This window comes from Microtus ochrogaster, chromosome X (genome assembly GCF_000317375.1).
Source record: "Microtus ochrogaster isolate Prairie Vole_2 chromosome X, MicOch1.0, whole genome shotgun sequence".
NCBI classification, from domain to species: Eukaryota; Metazoa; Chordata; class Mammalia; order Rodentia; family Cricetidae; genus Microtus; species Microtus ochrogaster.
The window spans coordinates 55,081,087-55,104,191 of record NC_022026.1 but is presented as its reverse complement, the minus strand read 5'-3'; the positions used below and the strand labels follow the sequence as shown (position 1 = coordinate 55,104,191).

The following is a 23,105-nucleotide window of genomic DNA, read 5'->3' as shown; positions in this document are numbered from 1 at the left end:
CAATATATTATTTTCTAGTTCTGTACATTTACCTGAAAATTTCATGATTTTATTTTTCTTTCCTGCTGAATAGCACTCCTTTAGGTATTTGCACCAGCTTTTCTTTATCTGTTCGCTCAGTTGAAGGACATTAGATTGTTTTCATTTCCTAGCTATTCCTTCTTGCTGGTGTATAGAATTTTACAGATTTTTTTTAAAAGTTGATTTTGTATTCAGCCCTTTGCTTAAATTGTCGATTATTTCTAGTTGTTTTCTGGTGGAAATGTTGGAATCTCTTATGTATAACAGTGTACTGTTTGCAAATAGGGATAATTTGATTTTCTTTTTTCCATATTAGTACCTCAAGTTTCCTTCTCCTGCCTTGGTGCTGCTGGTGCTCTAAGCACTATATTGAAAAGGAGTGGGGATGGTGGACCGCATTGTCCCACTCCTGATCTTAATGCGATTGCTTCAAGCTTTCCTCCATTAGGATGATATTGGCTGCAGGTTTATCATATATAGTCTTTATAATGTTGAAGTATGTTTCCTCCGATCCTAGTCTCTAGGACTTTTTTTTTAATCATGAAAGCATGTTGAATTTTAATCAAAGATTTTTTTTTTCAGAAAACTATTGGGAGCTGATCATGTGATTTTTGTGTTTAAGTCCATTTACATCTTTTATTAGATTTATTGGCTTACATACATTGAATCACCCCTGCATCTCTAGTATAAAACCAATATGTTTGTGACAGGTGATCTTTCTTATATATGTATTTGGTTTGCAAGTCTTTTTTTTTGGATTTTTGCATCTTCTTATTCATCAGGGTATTGGCCTGTAATTTTCTATTTGTTGTGTCTTCCTGGTTTTCATAGTAAAGTAACAGTGGCTTAGAAGGAGTTCAGAAGTGCTCCTTCTGTTCCGGTTCTTAAAATTAATTGTCTGGAGAGGTGGCTCAGCTGTTAAAGGCTAGGCTCACAGCCAAAAAAATAAAAGTAATTTAAGAAGCACTGATTGTAAATCTTCACTGAAAGTCTGGTAGGATTCTGCCGTGGACCCATCTAGGACTGGCTTTGCAATCAAGTGGGTTTTTTTCCTCGTTTGATCCTATTATTTGTTCTGTGTCTCTTTAGGTTGTTGAGTTCTCATTTCACTTTGGATGAATCTAGAAAACTTTCCCTTTCCTTTAGATTTTCCACCTTAATGGAATACAGGTTTTTGAGTGTTCCCTTATAACATTCTGGATTGCTGTAGTATCTGTGATGGCTATTCTCCGTTTTCAACTTGACTACATCTGGAAAGAACTAAAACCCCCAAATGAAGGGCATACCGGTGAGGGACTTTTGCTTAATTTGAGGTAGGAAGATCCACTTCTAGTTCAGATCTTTGATGTAGGAAGACATGCCTTTAATTCTGATCTTTTGAAGCTGGGAAAGTGCCTTATCTGGACCACACCTTCTGCTGGAAGCCCTTATAAAGGCCTTGGAAGAAGGAAGTTTTCCGCTCTTTGTCTGCTTGGTCTCATACTGAAAGCAGGTCACTTTCTTTACTGGCATTGAAGCCTACCTCTTAGGGATTCCAGCATATACTGAAGACCAGTGGAGACGTCCAGCCTCATGGACTGAACAATTACGGGATTCTGGGACCTTCTGTTCATAGGTAACCACTGTTGGATTAGCTGTAAGTCATTCTGATTCTGATAAATCCCACCACACACACACACACACACACACACACACACACACACACACACACACACACACACACACATATATGTATATGTATGTATGTATTCATTCTATAAGTTCTGTTACTCTAGAGAACCCTGACTAATACAGTGTATGATTCTGTTTCTTTTGTTTAGTTGGGGCAAAGTTTTGCCAATTCTGTTTATTTCTGCAAAAAACCTGCTCTTCGACTTTTTTTTTATTGTATTCTTTATTTTTCATTAGTTTCTGCTCTGGTTTTTATTATTTCTTGCCAGCTACTGGACTTGGGTTTGGTTTGTTCTCATTTTCCAAATTCTTGAGTTGTTCTATTAAGTCATGTATTTGTGTGTTCTGATTTTTTAAATTTAGGAGCGTAGAGAAATAAATTTTGCCTATAAGACTACTTTTATTGTGTCCCAGAGGTTATGGTATGCCATTTTTTCGTTTTTATTAATAGTTTTAATAAGTCTTAAATTTCTCACTTGATTGATTCTTTGACTCATGTGCTATTGTTTAATGTGCTTGAATTAGTGTACTTTCCAGGTATTCTTTTGTTGGTTCTTAAAAATTTTTCCTGGATTTAATCCCAGCACTCGGGAGGCAGAGGCAGGCGGATCTCTGTGAGTTCGAGACCAGCCTGGACTACAGAGCTAGTTCCAGGATAGGCTCCAAAGCCACAGAGAAACCCTGTCTCGAAAAAAAAAATAAATAAATTTTCCCTGGGCGTTCCTGGGCTGTGACGGTGCACGCCCTTAATCCCCAGCACTTGGGTGGCTGAGGCAGGCAGATCTCTGTGAGTTCAAGGTCAGACTGGTCTACAGAGCTAGTTCCAGGGCAGCCAGGGCTGTTACACAGAGAAACCTTGTCTCGAAACAACAAAATATAACAATGTTAGTGACTTTTTATTTTCTTGTCAGTGATTGTGTGTGTGTGTACGTGTACATATGTATTGAATATGCCAGCAATATTTTGTGCTAATGCATCAAAGTGATCATTAAAAATAATTCATCTGTTGCCAACTAACATCATCTCATTTATCACCAGTGAAGTACAAGTCAGACTTTGTCAATACTTAGGACACAGGAAATTTTTTTATTCCCTGATTAATTACGTAGAAATCATTTATTGTGTCTACTTTGTCTTAAATACTGTTAGCAATAGGCATATAGTACCCAGAAATCATCTCCCTTGTGGAGATTGAATAATTGGAATGAAGGGAAAAAGACCACGTTTATAATAATAATTTTCCTATATGATTAGACACTATGACACACACAATGATATATACATGAAATGAAAAAAGACAAGAAGAATTATAACAGCTTATACTACCCATTGATCATTACTATCCAGTACTTCCAACTAAAATAAGTTTATGTATGACCAGTTTGTGGGGCCACTGGCAGTGGGATCAGGATTTATCCCTAATGCATGAACTGGTTTTTTGGAGCTCATTGCCTAGGCAAGGATACCTGGCTCAGCCTCGATACAGTGGAAGAACCTTGGTCCTGCCTCAGGTGACACGCCCTATTTTGTTGATTTCCCAAGGGAGGGCCCACCCTCTCTGAGGGGTGGGGTGGGGAAAAAGTGGGAAGAGAGGGAGGTTGGGAGGGAGAGGGAATTGGGATTGGTATGTAAAATAAGATTGTTTTAAAAATAAAAAGGAGAGGTCACGTGTCAGCCAAAGACAAAGCCCAGGCTACCTGAGGAGGGAAGGTTGTGGTGAAACCCGACCCAGGAAACTCTGGGCAAGCACCAGTGGCTGGGAGGAGGGCCTAAGGTGCTGCGGGAGTGGTCCAAGATGGAAGATCAGAAACAAACTATCAAAGAAGACCTAATATCTGATATCATATTCAGAAAAATTAAACAACTTCCAGAATGAGAAAGTTATCTGCTTGAACATGGATCTGCATATATCGGACTTAATGCTGCTTTCAGTGGCCTGATAGCAAACGGTCTTTTTCGGAGCAGCCTGCCCTTGACACAAGCTTCTAGCTTACCAATGGCCTTGATGCCATTTATGACAGTGAGTCTGTCTTATGCAAGTTTTGTAAGTTTACCTTTGAGTACAGGTGACTTGAACTGTGAGACCTGGGCCATGACCCGGGATGCACTAGTCGGTTTTGGTATGGGTAGTTATACCCTACCCTTTTGGCTATACCTGTGAATGGAGGCCTGGCTGCCAGGTATGACTCAAGCCCTCTACTACAGAAAGGAAACATCTTAAATGACTGGATTACAGTTTGTAAGCCTGTCTGTAGAAAGATGGTATTTCCCATTGTACTTCAGACTGTTTTTGCAGCATACCTTGGGTGTAGACAATATAAACTCAGAAAGGCCCTTCGGCTACCTGAACCTGGCTCAGAAATTCATTGACTTGAAGCAAATGTTACAACAAAAATAAAATAATCTGTCTCTTATATTAAAAAATAAATAAATAAAAAATAAAAAGGAAAAATGTATCCGTATAACATCTATAAAAAATTTGTAATACTGTGGAAAAAAATAGTAAAAGTCTAATACTGTCTAACCTACCTCCTCAAAGTTCAATCCTTCTCTAATGTGTTTCTTCATTTAGGAAGCTCCAGGTACTTGTGTATTTTGGGTCTTTGCCACATATCTCTACTTCAGGGCCTTCCTAGCACACACACAGGTACATGTAGAGGTCTGAGGTTGATGTCAGGAATCTCCCTTTATTGCTCTTCCACTTTAGTCTTAGGTAGGACCTTTTATTGATCTGCAGAGTTTGCTGTTCAGGCTAATTTCACGAGCCCACTTGCTCTGGGGACCCCTTTCCTCCATTTCCACAGGCCTGGAATTCTAGGTGGACCACTCTGTCCACCTGGCATTTACATGGGTTCTGGAGTTCCAAACTCTAGTCTCCTTGCTGCATGGCAAGTACTTTAAAAGGCTTCCCAAGCCATTAATGGGATTTTTAAAGATCTGTCTGTTCCACAAAGAATGCAGTACAGTGGAACTGACAGATGAATTGAGGGTCTAGTGTAGGTAAGAGATGAAGGTAGCTTAGCGTCAGCTAATAACCCTGTAGACAGGATCCTTTATATATGTACCAGGCATGCGAGATAGAGTTGTCACCATCTCTTGACTAGTCAAATAAGGATAGGATCAGAGGGAAGGGAAAAGAAGAACCTAATGACTCCACAAGCTTAGATCTCAAGTTTTGCATAGTGGCTTCAGAGATGGCTCAGTGGTTAAGAGCAACTGTTGCTCTTGAACAGTCCTAGTTTTGATTCCCAGCAGTCGCAGGGCATCTCGTAACTATAACTGCAGTTTCAGGAAATCCGATGCCCTCTTCTGACCTCCGTCAGCACAGGACACTTAGGCACATGTACTCTTGCAGGCCAAACACTCGTACACGTAAAATAGATGAATGTTTCTGAAGGGAGATAAGAGAGCAGTGGATCTGGGGAAGAGGGAAGGTGGTGGAGACTGGATGAATGAAGGGAGGGGATGCTCTAGTTGAAATGTATGCGAGGAGAATAAAAAAGTAAACAAAAAATTTTTCTTTATCCAGGCAGTGGTGGCACACACAGTGATGTCCAGGACAGCTAGGGCTACACAGAGAAATCCTGTCTTGAAAAACTAAAAAAGAAAGCCTAAATCAAAATTGATATAAATATGTATTTTCTGTATATGACTGTTTTTATAGGCAAGAAAACTGGACAGAGCATTGCCAGCAGTGGTGCAGAGCTTTTATCCCAGCACTCGGAAGGCAGAGGCAGGCAGATCGAGGCCAGCTGGAACCACACACAGAGAAAACCTGTCTTGAAAAACAAAAACAAAAAAACCAAACAAAACTATAAAGAGAATCATGAGAGGGGAGGAAGAGGTGAAAATAGGGTAATGGAGTACAGTACTAGGAAAGAAGGAGGAGCTAAGCGGAGAAAGGAACCATCTGGAGATGTGTGGGGAGCACGGGGGTTGGGGGAGCGATAGGGAAGAAGAATTAATGAGAACAACATGTGTATGAAGATGACAGTAAATTCCAGCTTTGCATGCTAACCTAAACAGTAACTGGCTGCATAGTTTTAATCTGTGTATATAAGAGAATGATAATGTTAATTATTAAAAGCCGCGAGAGAGCACTGCCAGGTTATTTCTAAAGGTACACTTATCAGAATCACATCAGACTTCTCTGCAGAAAGCCTAAGGGCCAAGAAAGCATGCGGTGCATTTCAAGCCTGAGTGCATAGAACTGCTAATCATGGTTACTCTGTCCAGCAGATGCTATCCTTTAAAATAAACAGAGAAGCCAAGACTCTCCAAGATAAGCGCAAACTAGAGCAATTTATGGGCATTAAAGCAGCATTTCAAAAGATAGCTGAAAAAAAACCTTATAAACAAAAGAAGAAGAAAGAAATTTGCAACCATGGAAATAACAGTGCTCAGTAAAACATTTGCAAACTGAATTCAACAATCTATTAAAAATCATATACCACAATTGACATAATTTCACTCCAGGTTTGCAAGGATACTTTAAAATGGATATCAGTAAACGTGGTCTATCACATAACTATGGACTTGTGTGTATATATATATGTGTGTGTATATATGTATATATATATAATTTTGATAGATGCGGAAGATTAATTTGAGAATTCATGAAGTATCTCTTCATGATAAAAGGCCTGAAATAATTAAAAAAAGAATGGTCATACCCAATATAATAAAGGCTATATATATCCCAAAGCCATGGTAAACATTCTGATGAACTGGGAACATTTCTTCAGAATCAGGAATAAAGTGTGTTTTTCCTCACTCTAGTGCTTGACATCTTAGCTAGAGTAATGAGGCAAGGAAAATGAAAGAAAGAGCATCTAAGTAAAAAATGAAGAATCTAAATGATATAATCTTCACTTAAAGCGCCCCAAGGAATACCCAGGAAATCTATTAGATCTCTTAAATACTTTCAACAAAATAGTGAATTTGCAATCAAATCTTTACCACTGAGCTGTACCCCTACACCTCAACGAAACAGTGACTTTGATTGGGTTGTGTGTCTTCTTGATGTTTAGTTTCTTGAATTCTTCTTGTTTGTTTTTGTTTGAGACAGGCTGTAGCTGACTGTCCTGGAACTCGCTCTGTAGGCCAGGCTGGCCTCGGACTCACAAAAATCTACCTATCTCTGCCTCCAGAGTACTGGGATTAAAGTTCCTTGAGCTCTTTGTATGCTCTAGACATTAATTCATTGTTGCATCTGATGTGCAGAAGCCTTTTGTTTTTATGAGATGCCATTTGTTCATTTTCAGCATTATTTCCTGAGTGACCAGATCCTATTCATGAAGTCCTTAACTGCCCCTATCTCTTGAAGTGTACTGTCCTCCTCCAGCAGTTTCAGAGTTTAGGGTCTTATTTAAATTTCCTTAATCCACTTTGCGTTGATATTTTGTAGGGGATGAGTGATAAGTATCTAATGTCGTTCTTCCTCATGCAGATACCCACTTTCCCCAGAAGTACTTGTTGAAGTTGATATATCTTCTCCAACATGTATTTTGGCATCCTCGTCAAAAAACTGGCGGCAGTAGTTGCCTGTCCTTTTATCTGGGTCCCTTATGCTGTTTTCTTGCCCTGCACCTGTCTTTGTACCAGCACCACGCTGCCTTTATTAAAATGGGTCTGCAGTACAGTTAAATCGGGGACATTATCTCTGGCATGTGCTTACTCTTCAGGACTGTTTGCGCTAACTGAAGTCTTTTGTGGTGCCGCAGGAATTTTATGTTTCCCCCCTCTGTTTCTGTGAAGAATTTCACTGAGTTTTTATTGGAGTTGTGTTAAATCTAGAGATTTTGTTTGATAGGCTGTCCATTTTCACAATTTTGGCTTTTATAATCGTGGTGTATTCTTTAATTCTTTAATTTCTTTCGTCAGTCTTTTCAAGTTTTCATCGTAGAAGTTTTTCACTTTCTTGGTTGGGTTTGCTCTCTGGTATTTTGTTTACACTATTGTAACTATTGTACACTATTGTATTGCTTTCCTGATTTTTTTCCCAATATGTTTGTTATTGGTATATAGGAAGGATACTGGGTTTTATAGCAAGTTCACATCCTGCCACTTCTCCTAAAGCATTTATCAGATCTTAGCATTTTCTGGTGGAGTCTTTACTGGCTCTTATATATAAGGTCATGTCATTTACAGTGAAGGATACTTGGACTCCTTCCTTTCCTAGTTGGAGTCCTTTAATTTACTTCTTTTGTCTTACTGCTCTAGTTAAGGCTTAAAGTACCATATTAAATAAATGTGCAGAAGGTGGAACTCTTTCCTTGCCCTCCGTATTAGTAGGAATGCTTTTGAGTTTTCCCATTTAGTATAATCTTAACTATAGGTTTGTTGCATATACCATTTGTTATGTTGAAATAACATTTCTCCTATTCTGGATTTCTTCAAGACTTTTAACATGAAGGAATATTGGATTTGGTCAAAATTATTTCTGTGTGTCCATTGGGATGATTATTGTGATTTCTATTGTTGAGTTCCCTTGTATGATTTATAACACTTATTGATCATGTCTATTTCACCATTCCTTCATCTCTGGAGTTAACCTAACTTTAGCATGGTAAATGGTGTTCTCGTATTTGGTTTGCAAGTATTTTTTTTTAATTAAAAATTTCGGACTCCTCCCCACCTCCCATTTCCCTCCCCCTCTCCTCACTCCTCACCCCTCCTTCCCCTCCCAGTCTGAAAAGCAGTCAGGGTTCCCTGCCCTGTGGGAAGTCCAAGGTTCCCCTCCCCCTCCATCCAGGTCCAGGAAGGTGCACATCTAAACAGACTAGGCTCTCTCAAAGCCAGTAAATGCAGTAGAATCAAAACCTAGTGTCATTGTTCTTGGCTTCTCAGTCAGCCCTCCTTGTCAACCACATTCAGGGAGTCCGGTGGCTGATCTAATGGGAGCTCGACAAGGCCAGCTCGACTGGAACTGAAAAAGTATTTTTTTTTTTGAGAATTTTCACATGAATGTTTACTTGAGAAATTGGTCTGTAATTTTCATTCCCCCCCCATTCTGTGTTGTGTTGTGTTTTTACCAGGTTTTGGTTAAAAAAATTGGTACTGTTCCGTTCTTTTCCGTTTTATGGAGTACTGTGAAAAGCATTGGTGTTAGTTCTTTGAACATCTGATAAAGTTCACTACTGAATTCATTTGGGACTGGACTTTATTGGTTAAGAAGATTTTTTTTCTTTTTTTTAAACCAATCTTGTCACAGAAGATTCTTTTTTTTTATTTATTTATGTATATTTGTATATGTGCCTTGGTGTTTTGCCTGCATGTATATCTGCGTGAGGGTGTTAAATTCTCTGGGACTGGAGTTACAGACAGTTGTGAGCTGCCATGTGGGTGCTGGGAATTGAACCCTGGTCCTTTAGAAGAGCAACCAGTGCTCTTAACCACTGAGCCATCTCTCCAGCCCTGGTTGGGAAGATTTTTAATTAATATTTATGTCTTACAGCTTCCTACAGAGATGTTTACATTTTTATCTTATCTTGATTTGATTTTGGTATGTCATATATATTAACAAATGTATTCATTTGTTTTAGATTTTCCATTTTAGTAGAATATACATTTTTTTTTTTTTTACCTAAGACCTAACATCTTCTGGATCTTAATGGTATCTGTTTTAATTGCTCCATTTTTATCTCTAATTTTGATCTTTCCTCTCTTTTGATTTCAATCTCGCTTCTCTTTTGAAAGAATCAGTTGTTTGATTCTTTATATCAATTTTTTTCATTTCATTAATTTCTTCCCTGATCTTGAATTACTTTCCATCTATTGATTTGCAGTTTGCTTGTTTTTTTTCTAGGGCACAAGGTGTATCATTACATTATTTATTTGAGATCTAGTTGAGTTCTAAAAATATTTTTCTATTTTTGTGTGCATTGGTGTTTTACCTGCTTGGTTGTCAGTGTGAGGGTGTTGGATATCCTGGAACTGGATGTATAGCAGTTGTGAGCTATCATGTGGGTGCTGGGAATTGAACCCATGTCCTCTGGAAGAGCAGCCTGTGCTTTTAACTGCTGAGCCATCTCTCCAGCCCCAATATCTGATTTCTTTTTTTAAGGTTAATGATCATGTAATATTTAAATAAGTTTGCTTATAAACATACCACATGCACCCACAGCGAGAAATGAGGCTCTGTATACACAGCAGCATAACAGAAACACAGAAGCAACCACAAAGAAGATTGCTTTATGTAGGTACTTGCCTCTGCTTTCATTGTGTTCCTCGCATTTTACTGTGTTCTGTTTTCATTTTCATTTGATTCTGAGAATTTCTATTTCACTTGTGACTTCTTCTAGGACTACTTCATTATTTCCTAGTGTGCTTTTTAATTGTCACATGTTTATGTATGTTCAAGAGTTTCTCTTGCTGTTGATTTTATAGTCGTATTATGTTATGATCAGCTAGAATACAACAAATTATTTCAATTTTCCTGTATATTTGTTGACACGTGTTTGGTGCCCTAATATACGATCCATTTTAGAGTATATCCACTGACTGCTGAGAAAATAAGTATGTATTTCGTGCTGCTTGAATGGAATCTTCTTTAGATGTCTGTTAGGTCAGTGTGACCCATGAAATAATTAGTCTATTTTCATTTAGTTTTTGTTGGAAAGACTTGTCAGTTGATAAGAATGGGGTAATAAGCTTCTCATTACTTTTGTGCTAGCACTAATCTGTGACTTTACATTTAATAATATTTTTTATGAAATTGAATGCATCTATGTATACAACATATATTCTTGGATTGTATTATACTCTGGACTATCCCCTTAATCACTGTTAAGTGACTCTATTTTTTCTCACTAGTTTTGTTCAGATGTATGTTTTGTCAGGTATTAGTTCTAGTGACATCTGCTTGTTTCCTAGTTCCTTTGTCCTGAAACACCTTTACCCATCCTTTTATCCTATGGCAATGACAATCTTTTGTGGTGAGCTGCATGTTTTAGGGGACAGCAAATAGATGGTTCCTGGGTTTTGATGCCATCTGCTTTTCTGTGTCATTTGGTTGAGGAATTCAGACCATTAATGTTCACAATTATAAAAAACTTTGTGCTGATTCCTGGTTTTGTTTTGTTGATTCTGCAGGGTTTTCTTCCCTCTTCCTTTCCTGCTTAACTATTATTCTACCATGGTTTATTCTTTCCTGTGGCCTCACTGATGGAATTGGTTTTTTCTCCTGTCCAAAGAATTCCTTCCGTTATCTTCTGTAAAGCTGGGTTTGTAGTCATAAATTCCTGTAGTCTATTTTTGTCGTGCCAAGTTTTTATTTTTCCTTCAATTGTGACAGTTTGCTGGTTTTTTGAGTATAGTAGCCTGTGCTGGCAGTTGTCTTTCCGAACTTGAAGCACAACATTCTAAGCCATTCTGGCTTATAAAGTTTTAATGAATTATCTGCTATTAATTTGATTGTATGTAAGTTCTTTCTCTCTTACTACTTTCAATATGCTTTATATATTTAGTGCTTTAATTATGCTGTGATGAGTGTCCTGTCTTTAGGATATTGTCAGTTCTGATTGTTTTCTTTTTGTTGCTATTTTTTCTTTTACATTTTTATTAATTCTCTAAGAATTTTGTACAGTGTAGTTTCATCATTTTCATTCCCCTTCCTCCCCAACTCCTCCCAGGTTCATGCCCCTTCTCAACACACCTGACTTTTTAATCATCTTTTATAAACAAACTATCAAGTTCATTTTGTATTGCCCATATGGTCTTGAATGTGTGGCCTCCCCTGAAATGTTCAAGAACCAGAGGCCAAGTTCTTGAAGAAAACTGACTTTCCTCCTAGCAACTGTTAACTGACAAAAGATCCTCAGTGAGGAGTGAGACTTCATGCCCACCTCCTTCACCGTGCTGGAATTTTGTCTGGCTTGAGCTTTCATAGCTCTTGTGTATGGCATCACAACCACCATGAGTTCATATGTGCAACTGCTTGGTTGTGTCCAAAGAAACACTGCTTGCTTGTAGTCGTTCACCATCCCTGGCTCTTATTTTTTTTCTGCCTCCCCTTCTGAAATGATCTCTGTGGCTTGGGAGGAGGGACTGTAATATAGATGTCCCATTTGGGCTAAGGATTCTGCAGTCTCTTATTCTCTGCACCTTGACTCATTGTGACTCTCTGTGTTAGTCAGCATCTGCTGCAAGAAGACACTGCTCTGATTATGTTGAAAAATGCATTTATCTATGGGTATAATAATGTTAAGTCATTAAGAGTTGATTTAATACTGTGTCCATTTAGCAGAATAATGGTACTAGTTTTCTTCCCCTATAGCCTATGACCTATCAAGCTATAGGTTCTTGGTCCTGTTAACAGTACCAAGTATGGGTCTCTTCTTTCTGAGTGGGACTTAAACCCAATCAATAAGTAGTTGGTTATGTCCATGATGTTTATGCCAGTGAACATGTCTTTCCAGACCAGAAAATACTGTTGCTCACAGGATTCACAGCTGGGTAAGACTGGTTATTACTTTTCAACTCTGATAACATTTGGAGCACCTTTCAGCACTGTGAAAGTTAGCCAGTAGAGAAGAAGCTTCTATTTGACTGTAAGTTTGACTTCTTTTCTGTTTTATGATTTAAGTATGAGGTGTCTTCAATAATCAGGTCTTACTGTTTCATTCTGGAGGGTAACCAATAGCATTAACAATAGCCTATAACATTTAAGGGTCCATGGAAGCTCTCTGGGCAATGACTCTAAGAGAAGGAACCTATCTTGGTAGTGAGGATTTTCTTTGTTTGCCTATTGTATCTAGTCGTGTGATTGCCACCCTGTTATAGTGTAACTTCATTTTAATTCTTTTAAAGGAAGGTTCTGACTTTTTCAGAATATCTTTAGAATTTAACTATCCCTCCCTTATTTACTTCTCTATCCCCTTCTCCTATCAACCCCCTATTTTATCTTTCCTGTTCCCTTATTCTCTTGATGGCCACCTGTGTTTGTTGCGCATATGCTTAGGATTATGATAGCCTGTTGATGGAGTTTTCCTTTGCTGTATGGATGTGGAGAAAGATGAATACTTATTCAATGCTGGTTTGGGTGAAAACTGTTAGAGCCACTATAAAAATCAATATGGACGTTCTTCTAAAATCTAGAAATAAAGCCACCATGTAATCCAGCTCTACTACTCTTAGGCATGTACCCAAAGGACCTTGCAACCTTACAGTAGAGATACATCCTCATTCCATATTCATTGCTGCTCTGTTAATAATAGTCAGGAAATAGAAGCAGCCTAGCTTTTCATTAACTGATAAATGGATATAATAAAAATGTGTTGTATTTTCACAATGGAATATTATACTCAGCTGTTAAGAAAAACAAAAAAAAAACCAGAGTTGTGAAATGCACAGCCTAATGGGTGGAAATGGAAAAAAAAATAACCCTGAGCAAGGTAACTGAGACCCAGAAAGACAAATGTCACATGTTTTCTCTCATTTATAGATGTTAGCTTTGATATGTGTGTTTTATTTGGAATACCCGTGGAGGTTAGAAAGTTGGTAAGGAGGTGTGGGGATGGATAGCTTTCAAGGGAGAGGATCTCGATAGAAGTCAGTGGTATAAAGAGTTAAGGGGGGATAATGGAGTTGGGATAAGAGGCAAGTATAAGAGTGTATGGGGATATGAATGTGTGTGTGTGTGTGTGTAAAATCTTTTTTAAAAGGGTCATATGGAAGCCTATTACTGTAGAAGCTTCCTAAAGACAAAAGGGATGTTTTTCCCCTATGTAAAATTTAGGGTTAACATGACAGAGAAATAAAAAATAAAATGACAGAATATTAGGGAAAAGAAACAAGTAAAGAGGAAATGTAGATGTCAGGTACCAAAATGTGCTTAAGGGACTACTATCATTAAAGTATGCTTTGTGCATGTATGGAAATGTCATACTGAATCCTGCCTTAGTCACTCTTCTGTTGCTGAGAATAGACACCGTGATCAAGGCAACTTTTAGAAGAAAGCATTTAACTGAAGGGCTTGCTTACAGTTTCAGAGGACTAGTTTGTGATTATCAGGATGGGGTGTGTGATGGTGGACAGGCAGGCATGATGCAGGCAGCAGTAGCTGACAGCTTACATCCTGATCAGCAGGCAGGAGCCAGAATAGAGAGCAAGACTCGGCCTAGAATGGGCTTTGGAAACTTAAAAGCCCACTCTCAAAGACAAGGCCACACCTACTTCAACAGTACCTTCTAATCCCTCCTAAACACTCCACCAAACGGGAACCAAACATTCAAGTATATATGGGGTCCATCTTATTCAGACCATCGCAAATCCTTTACAAATAATGTATCTTGTGAAAAAAAATTAAAGGTTCAATATTTATCCCTTCTATACCCTGAGTGATGTTCCAGTAGTTCTCACCTCACAAAATGATGAAACACATTGAGTACATATGAGTTTATATATACTGCAGCCATCTAGATAGCTCAGCAGTAACACGTGGTAGTGCACAGCATGAAGATATTTTGGCAGTCTGAACCAAAGTATTTGATCAATGTGATCTTTCCTGTGTACCTAAGCACACACATGTAGTGAGTGATAGCTGGCAGAGATGGATTTGTCAGTATTGAGAAAGTGAGGAATTCTGAGAGAAAGACTAGTTCTTTTGTCAAACTGGACCTGTGAGAGGAAGAAAAAATGGTCTGAGAACTAATGAATGAAAAGTGACTATCTTCATATCTCCTCAGTTAAAAGCTGATTCTGATCATCTCCTCTTTAACGAACTTGTTTTCCCCTTATAATCAATATCATACCCAGAGGTTCAGAAACTGCAAGTTATATTCAGGTCACCGGGTGGCTTATGTAATCCTAAGCTGATTGGGAAATTAAAGCAGAAAGATTGCAACTTGAAGGCTATCTGGAATTACAGAGTGAGTTCCAGGCTATCCTCGGCAACACAGTGAGACCCTGTCTCAAAATAAAAATGTGTTAGATACATAGATCAGTGATAAGAGTACTTAACTAGCATTCTCAAACTACTAGCTTCAGTCTTCAATATTGCCAGGGGAAAGAAGTTTCCAGTTACTGAAAACCCCTGTTTCAGAATAAAAGTTAAGAGCCAGGTATGTGGACCTTTGTTAAGGATCATTGGTTAAGAGCCTGGGTGGCTACTTTTCTAGAAAACCTGTGTCTGATTCCCAGACCCAAATGGTAGCTAACAGCCATCTATAACTGTAGTTCCAGGGGACTGGAGGTCCTGTTTGGCCCTGCATGGGCCTGATGCAAATATACAGACCAGACACACACATAAAAAATAAAAACAAAATTGGAAAGTTTTCATGTAGCATGTTTAAGGCTTTATGATTGGTTTAAATCTCAACTTGTCACAAATTGCAATGAACTAAAGTAGAAGTGCCTTCATTGCCTTGATTGATGTGGGAAGATCCACTTGGACATTAGACATTACCTACAGATATTACAGATAAAAATGCTTATACAGAAGGCTCATCATTTCTGCCTATTGTTTGCTTGGATTTCTCCATTGCTAGTATGTTAATTTGACCTGTTGGTGCTGCTTCTGATTCCTTGGTGGATAGCAGAACCAGCGTTTCCAAGCTTTTGTTGACTAGGGTCCAATGCCTCTGTAGGAATCTTGGCTTCTGTGCAATTAGGACTGCCAAGGCACCCAGGATTGAGCAGCTACCAGTTATCCTCCCTGACAAGTAAGAGACAGCAGACACATACCTACATACATGGATACAGGGTGGGGAGGGAGAGGAGGAGATAGTCCATCAGTGCAATATGGACTTTTATCCTTCAACTTTGAAGTATCATAGTGTTATACAAAATCTGCATATATTTTTGGTATACAATATGATGTTCTGATGTGCATATCTCTATATAAATATAATTAGCTCTTTATTAAACCAATGAGAGCAACACACCTTCATAGTGTACACAACATTACCTTATTTTCAGCTTCCCTTCTTCTTAAGAGAGGGCATATTCCAGGGTCATTGTAGGCAATGTGAGAGGCATCTCTGTGTCTTGTTGCTTGTATAAAAGCCCGAGAAGAGAAAATAGTTGCCCAATTTATGTGGTCTCTACCCAGTCTTTCCATTTACAATATCACTGTATACATTTCTGTAGTCGCGTAGGTGTTGTATGATATATATTACTAGCTCCAGAAAAATACCTTTAGTCATCCCTCCCTGTCTCTACCCAGTATGTACACCTAATTGCCTATCCCATTTTGTTAAAATCAGACAAAAAGAGTCTGCTCCACTTCTACTCCATGGGCACCATGAGGCTGGAAAGGCATGTTTCCAAGTGAGGGTTAGTGTTTGGCCTTTCTCATCTTTGCTCAAGGACTCTTGCTGAGTTCTGAGTAGTGTGTGTGTAACCTGCACCAGACTGAAGGAAAGCACTCCATTTAGCCTCTCACATGTAAGGTTTCTTTCTCAAGTCTGTGAAGGGGACATTCAAGAAGGGAAAAGGAACAGGAGGAAAGGAAGCAAAGAGACTAGAAGCGGAGAAGGATGAAGTTAGACAACGGGAAGTGAAGTGTAACAGGCTTTCGTTTGTGCCACCAACCAGCTCCCAAATCATGACAAGGAGACTTATTGTTAGTTACGGATGTTCAGCCTTATCTTATGCTTGTCCCATTCGCTCTTATAATTTAATTTAACCTATTTCTCTTCATCTACATTTTTCCTCGGGGCTTTTTATCTTTCTTTCTTACTGTATGTCCTACTCCATGTCTGGCTGGCTGGTGGCTGCCAGCCTGGCTGGCCCTACGTGTCTTCCTCTCTTTCTCCCGTGTTTTCTTTCCTTCTCTTCTCTCTCATGCCTAGACTCCTCCTCCTACTTATTCTGTCTTCCTGAAAGCCCCGCCTATCTCTCTACTACCTAGCTATTAGCCATTCAGCTTTTTATTAGACCAATCAGGTGCTTCAGGCAAGCAAAGCAAGACATCTTTACATTGTTTAACAGATGCGCCATAAACAAATATAACACATCTTGGTCAGGCGGTGGTGGCACCCGCCTTTCATCCCAGCACTCGGGAAATTCCAGAACTCTGGGAGTTCAAGGCCAGCCTAGTCTACAAGAGCTAGTTCTGGGACGGGCACCAAAGCTACAGAGAAACCCTGTCTCGCAAAACCAAATAATAATAATAACACACCTTTACATTGTTAAAAAAATGCAGCATAAGCAAATGTGACTCATCTTTACATAGTTAAAGTAATATTCCACAGCAGTGAGGTTAAAAAAAGTGTGGAAACAAAAGGAAGAACAAATGTCTCTGAGTGGTATTACATAGGTTATTATTATTATTATTAAAAATGTCTTGTTTGTTTGTGCTATCTGCCATTTGTGGATTGCTGAATGGTTCAGTTTTCATGGGGCTGTAGTTCTTTGTCTGCCCTGAACATTTGATTCTCCGAGAATCAGCTTTCCCCAAAGACAGAGCAGTAGAATGGTGGTGGGACTTGTCATGTTTCTGCCTTACTTAGCTTTTTAGAGTCAGTCTAGTAGGAGGTTTGTTAGAAAAGAGCCACATGCCCTATGTTGGCCATATTTCAGACTTAGCTAGAGAGCTGCTGTTTTAGTCAGGGCCTGATAGCTTTTAATAGCACAATAGCACCTACATAATTTCGAGGTACATTTAGTTGACATCAAAAAGCCGATAATACTTAGTAAATGTGTTCTCAAATAGATGGGCCATCATCTGAAGAAAATAACCTATGTAATACCTTGAAAAATCATTTCTAACGGTGTGGGAACTAGGAATAATTTTGCAGATTTTTTTTATCTTGTTTTTACAGTGTCTACTCTAGCCCAGGTTTGCCTCAGACTCATTCTGTAGCCAAGGCTGGCCCTGAATTCCTAGTCCCTCCTTCTACTTCTGAAGTGCTGAGGTTAGTCATATATTACGACAACTCCCTCAACATAGAATAAATATCTTGATGTGTGCTTATTTTTCAATTTTGTACATAGTCAATACTCAATAGACAGTTAAATCTTGAGTAAAATTTGATGGTTTTATTATTCTTAAGATTGTTATTGATTGACTTTTTCTGTATCCTGTCAGCTAAAATGTTGATAAATGTCACAAAGGTTCATGGCCACTTGGGAGGGCGTTAATACTATTGGTTATGTACTATACTCTGTGATATGAGCTATGGGATAAATGAGGAAAAAGTCAGTTATTGTTGGTTGGTCTTCTGAAACTGTAGGACTCACATACAAAAAAAGAGAATGAAATGTGAAAAGGTTATTCTTGGAAGTAAACATACTAAATTGAAAAAGTTGGAGACTGAAAAGTTGAAATCTGGGTTCTTAATCTCGCTCTACTATTATCAGCTGAATACTTTGGGGCAAGTGAATTAATCATAGTGAATGAGATTTATGATGTGCTGTTGAATTCAATTTGCTAGTATTTTGTTGAAAATTGTAACATCTATGTTCAATGTGATTATTGTTGTATAGCTTTTCTTTTGTTGTTGTGTCTTTATCTGGCTTTAGTATGAAGATAATTCTAGCCTGAAATTAACTTTAAAAGGAGCAAACATCTGACTATATGACTTGAAAATGCAAAAGAAACCTTTGAGAACGTTTTATGATATTTGTATAGGCAATGTTGGTTTTTGTTTGTTTGTTTTTTACATAACCTCAAGTATAGAGAACAAAAGCTAGAATAGACAAATGAGATATACCAAGCTCAGGGTGAAAAACCCTTCTGCTCAGCAAAGGCAATAATTGAAAGAAGCCTATTAATATATTTGGCATTTATACATATGGATAAATATTAATGTTATCAGAATATAGAAAGGACTCAGAAAAGCTAGTAAGAACAAAACACCTAATACTCCGAGAGAGAATGGAACAATTGGGCTAGAGAGATGGCTCAGTTACTAAGTGTTCTTGCCTGCTAGCTCAGTGGACCCAGGTTCAGTTCCCAGCATCCATATGGTGGTTCACAGCAATCTGTAACTCCAGCTCTATGAGATATGATGCCCTCTTCTGTCCTCTGTGGGTACCAGCCATGCACATGGTACATTTAGTAGACATCAAATAGCAGATAATACTTAGTAAATGTGGTCTCAAATGGAAGGGTCATCATCCAAAGAAAGTAACCTATAGAAAACCTTGAAAATCATTTCTGAGTGGGAACTAGGAGAAATATTTTTGCAGATTTTTTTTTGTATTTTATTTTTTACAGTGTTTTACAGACATCCATTCAGGGCAAACACCCATACACATAAAGTATATTTTACTGTAAAAAGAAGCTTCTTTGATAAGTGGTGGTAGCTACACATATCTATGGGCAGAAGACTAAGATTTAGAATGTTGTAAGGAATTATGGTGGCCTAGCGAAGTTGTGGTAAATGGGCAAATTGTTTGAATAAGTCTTTCTTGAAAAAAGAGATGCAGTGGCCATGAGGCGTGTAGAAACATGTCGCGACAACATAATTAGTGACCGGGAAATTGAAAATCAAACAATAATGAGATTTAAAGAATAACAAATTCTGGTGAGACTATGGAAGAAAGAACTTTGATGCAGTTGTGATGGGAATGTAAATGAATATAGCCATTAGGAAGGTCAGTATGGGAGTGCCTCAAAAAAATAAGTATATGAAATGATCAAAGTAGCCCACTTCTGAGTATACTAAGGAATTGAAATCAACTTAACAAAGAGATAATTCAATAGCAACGTCTGTTAAAGGTACTATTTAGAATAGCTAGGTTGGGGAATTAGGCTTTGTATCTATCAGCAGAAAGATAAAGAATATGAGTGTGTGAGTGTGTGTGTGTGTGTGTGTGTGTGTGTGCGTGTGTGTGATTGAGCGAGTGTGTTTGTCTGTCTAATGGGTTTTATTCATCCTTAAACAAAAATGAAATCATGCTATTTACACCAAAATGTATGCAATTGCACAATATCATGTCAAAGAAGCCAAAGAATGACAAGTTGTGCATCTTTTCACTCACATGTTCGTTCGTTTGTTTTTTTTTTAAATCAGCCTGAATGTAGAGTGCAGATTACCAGAGATTAGAGAGGCCAAGTGTGAGTCAAGAGAGGCTGGATCTGGTCAGTGAATACGTTTTGGACCACTGCACTGAGCCCCATTAACATGCATGATTAGTACATACTAGTAAGAATAAAATACCATTTAAAAATAAAGTTTGAAAGTAATTTTTCAGTTCCTCATTTCGTTTGCTTGTCTGTACTTTCCTCGCTTCTTTCCTCTTCTTCCGCTGGTGGTTATCATACCCTATTCTTCACATCTTCCTGCATTCTCATCTCCCAACCCAAAAGCCACATACATTGGATAACTGAATAAGTCTAAGGGAATCAAGAAGCTGTGTAGGAGTGTACCTGCTCTGCTGACATCTCAGTGTCTTAAGAGTACATGGTGTCTGGAATAAGAGTTCTCCATTTTGCTTTCTGTTAACATGTTCTTTTTGTATTTCTTAAACTTTCTTGCCAACTACATTAGGCAGAGAGCTAGTGCAATCCCCTCAATTTACAAAAAGAGTCACAAAATCATATCTAGTCATGACCTAAAATTGATGATAGCTAGAAACAACCTCTGACTTCTTTAATGTCATAATTCCTCTATCACATGAAAGCAAGGAATTTGGAAGAAGCCAGTAGTAAGTCTATAAGAAGAATTTTAACTTAGTTGAATGGTGGGACATATCCTTACTCCCAGCTGAGGCAGGAGGATTCACTCTGAGTTTGAAGCTAGCCTAAGCTATATAATGACACTGAGGCTAACCTGAGCTACAGTGTGAGACCCTATCTCAAAAACAAATTGGCCAACAAGATGGCTTAGCAGATGAAGGCACTTGCTACCTAGGGTGATTGCCCCAAGTTCAATCCCTCAGACCCATTGGTGGAAGGAAAGAGATGACTCCTGTAGATTATTCCCTGACTTCCACACGCACTCCCCACCTCAACACAATGTAATAAAAAAAAGCAAACAAAAAACGTTGGGTTAATGAAGGGAATGACAAAGAGGCTTGTTAGAAATAGAGTAGTGATGAGATCTCACTTGTATTTTCCAAAGGTAAGAATTGCCTTTTACGGTCTAGTTTCTTGAGTTCTTTATATATTTTGGAGATCAGACCTCTGTCAGAACTCAGGACCGCGAGGGGTGCACCCACACACTGAGACAATGGGATGTTCTATTAGGAACTCACCAAGGCCAGCTGGCCTGGGTCTGAAAAAGCATGGGATAAAACCGGACTTGCTGAACATAGCGGACAATGAGGACTACTGAGAACTCAAGAACAATGGCAATGGGTTTTTGATCTTACTGCATGTACTGGCTTTGTGGGAGCCTAGGCAGTTTGGATGCTCACCTTACTAAACCTAGACGGAGGTGGGGGTTCCTTGGACTTCCCACAGGGCAGGGAACCCTGATTGCTCTTTGAGCTGAGGGGGGGGACTTATTTGGGGGAGGGGGAGGGAAATGGGAGGCGGTGGCGGGGAAGAGACAGAAATCTTTAATAAATAAATAAATTAAAAAAAGAATTGCCACCATTTGTTCATTGAGATGTCTAATACGCCTATGCTATCTTTGTGTATATTAGGAGAGTAAATATTTGCTGAATAACTTGGTTGAAGCTCTATAACTTAAGCCCTCTCTTAACCACTAGACTGTACTTGCTTTCTACCTGAAGAATAGAAATTATTCATCTGTTTTACATCATATAATACATAGTGCTTTCCACTCCTGCCTTCCTAAATCGTAAACCATTGTTATGTCTACAGGGACAGGTCAAAGAGTGTTTGTCATCACTGCCAAGGTATTTCCCTGGAGCAATCATAGCGCGTATTGACTCCCGCAGGCTCAGTTCAACCAGACCGTGGAGTCATTCTTGGTGACGAAAGGTGACATGATGAGGGTTTCTGCATTGTTTTTCAGTCTTGGCTATTACTGAGCTCAGAGAAAATCATTCTCTTGTTTGATGCAACGGCAACGTTTTGGTGGCTACTAATTCTCACGGGCCCTTTCTGAGTCCGAGAACTCTGTTCATAGAGATCAAAAGTCCTAAGGAGGTTCAAGTGTGTTGTTCATTCATAAGTGGAAGCGCACTGCAGCATCTCTTCAGGAGCTTCTTTTTATCCATAGTGGGTTTGAGATTAGCAGTCAACTGAGCAGAATTAAATGAGATGGTTGTTAAAAGACCCGCAGTGTCCTAGTCAGCTAGACATCTGACCGGCTCTTTGTTCACGCCTTCATTACATGTGTATGGAAGAATATGATAGTAAATTTTTAAACCTACAATTGTAAGAAGTATAAAGTATAAGAGGCAATGCATTTTACATTAGAAAGTGAGATGCAGCAACATTTTGTTCGTTCACACATCCCTGTGTGTTCATATTCATGAGAGATCAGGGGTGATGATTCATTGATGTCACGACATTACGCAGAAGAAGAAGGTATCTCCATTTTAAGTATTTTAAATAGTGCTGAGGAGTTGAATCCAGGGCCTTGGAAGTGCTTTATAAGTACTCTACCACTGAGCTTTATCTACAGAGCATATTTTAAATCTTAATAGATAGGCTAGGTCAAGTAACATATGCTTCAACTGCACATATACCTGTTTCTTCACACTCTGGTCAATATAAATAGTATAAGAAAAATGCTGATTTCAGGCCTGAAAACATCTCATTAGAATTACATTTGCATTTATTGATAATACATTGTATTCTTTTATTTTTATGTTTTTGAGATTATAATTACAACACTTCTCTCTTGCCTTTTCTACTCCCAAACTCTACCATAAAACACTTTCTGCTTGCCTTCTAATTCATGATCTATTTTTTGCTACTTGTTAATGAATGCGCGCGCGCGCACACACACACACACACACACACACACACACACACACACACACACACAAGTATATAACCTGTTCAGTCTGTATACTCTTACCTGTATGTATGTTTTCAGGACTGACCACTTGGCGCTGGACAGTGTGCTCTTCACTGGGAATGACCACATCTCCTGATCCCAGATTTCTTCCTCAGTTGTTTATAATTCTTTGTGTAAGATTGGAGTCTCATGGGCTTTTCCCCATATTTCCTTCTGTTGCTTTATTTGTCTTGTTAAGATTTCAAGCACTTTATGGACTAGGCATAGTGAAAGTGGATACAACCTTCCTTCATTCCTAATTTTGAAGAAAATGGTTTCTGTTGCTGTCATTCAATAGAGTATTGGGTATGAGTTCATCATGTAGAGTACTGTTAAGTCAAGGTATAATTTTTCTATGTTTTTTAATTCAGGATCTTAAAGTCCTGACTGTCTAGGAACCCATTCTGTAGACCAGGCTGTCCTAGGGGTACATAGAGATCTATCTACCTGCCTCTGCCTCCCAAGTGCTCGAATTAAAAGCATGTGCCACCATACCTGGCATACTTTAGTTTTTCTATTTTTAGTTTCTTCAGTTTTTTTTTTTTTTTT

General features: G+C 38.6%; 1 protein-coding gene and 1 pseudogene across 1 annotated transcript in view; both read left to right on the top strand.

Annotated features, from left to right (window-relative positions):
- The window catches only part of Klf8 (Kruppel like factor 8), a 155,478-nt gene that overhangs the window by 57,649 nt on the left and 74,724 nt on the right, over window positions 1-23,105 (top strand). The gene's annotated exons all lie outside the window — the stretch shown is intronic.
- LOC101986763 lies at window positions 3,488-4,062 on the top strand (annotated as a pseudogene).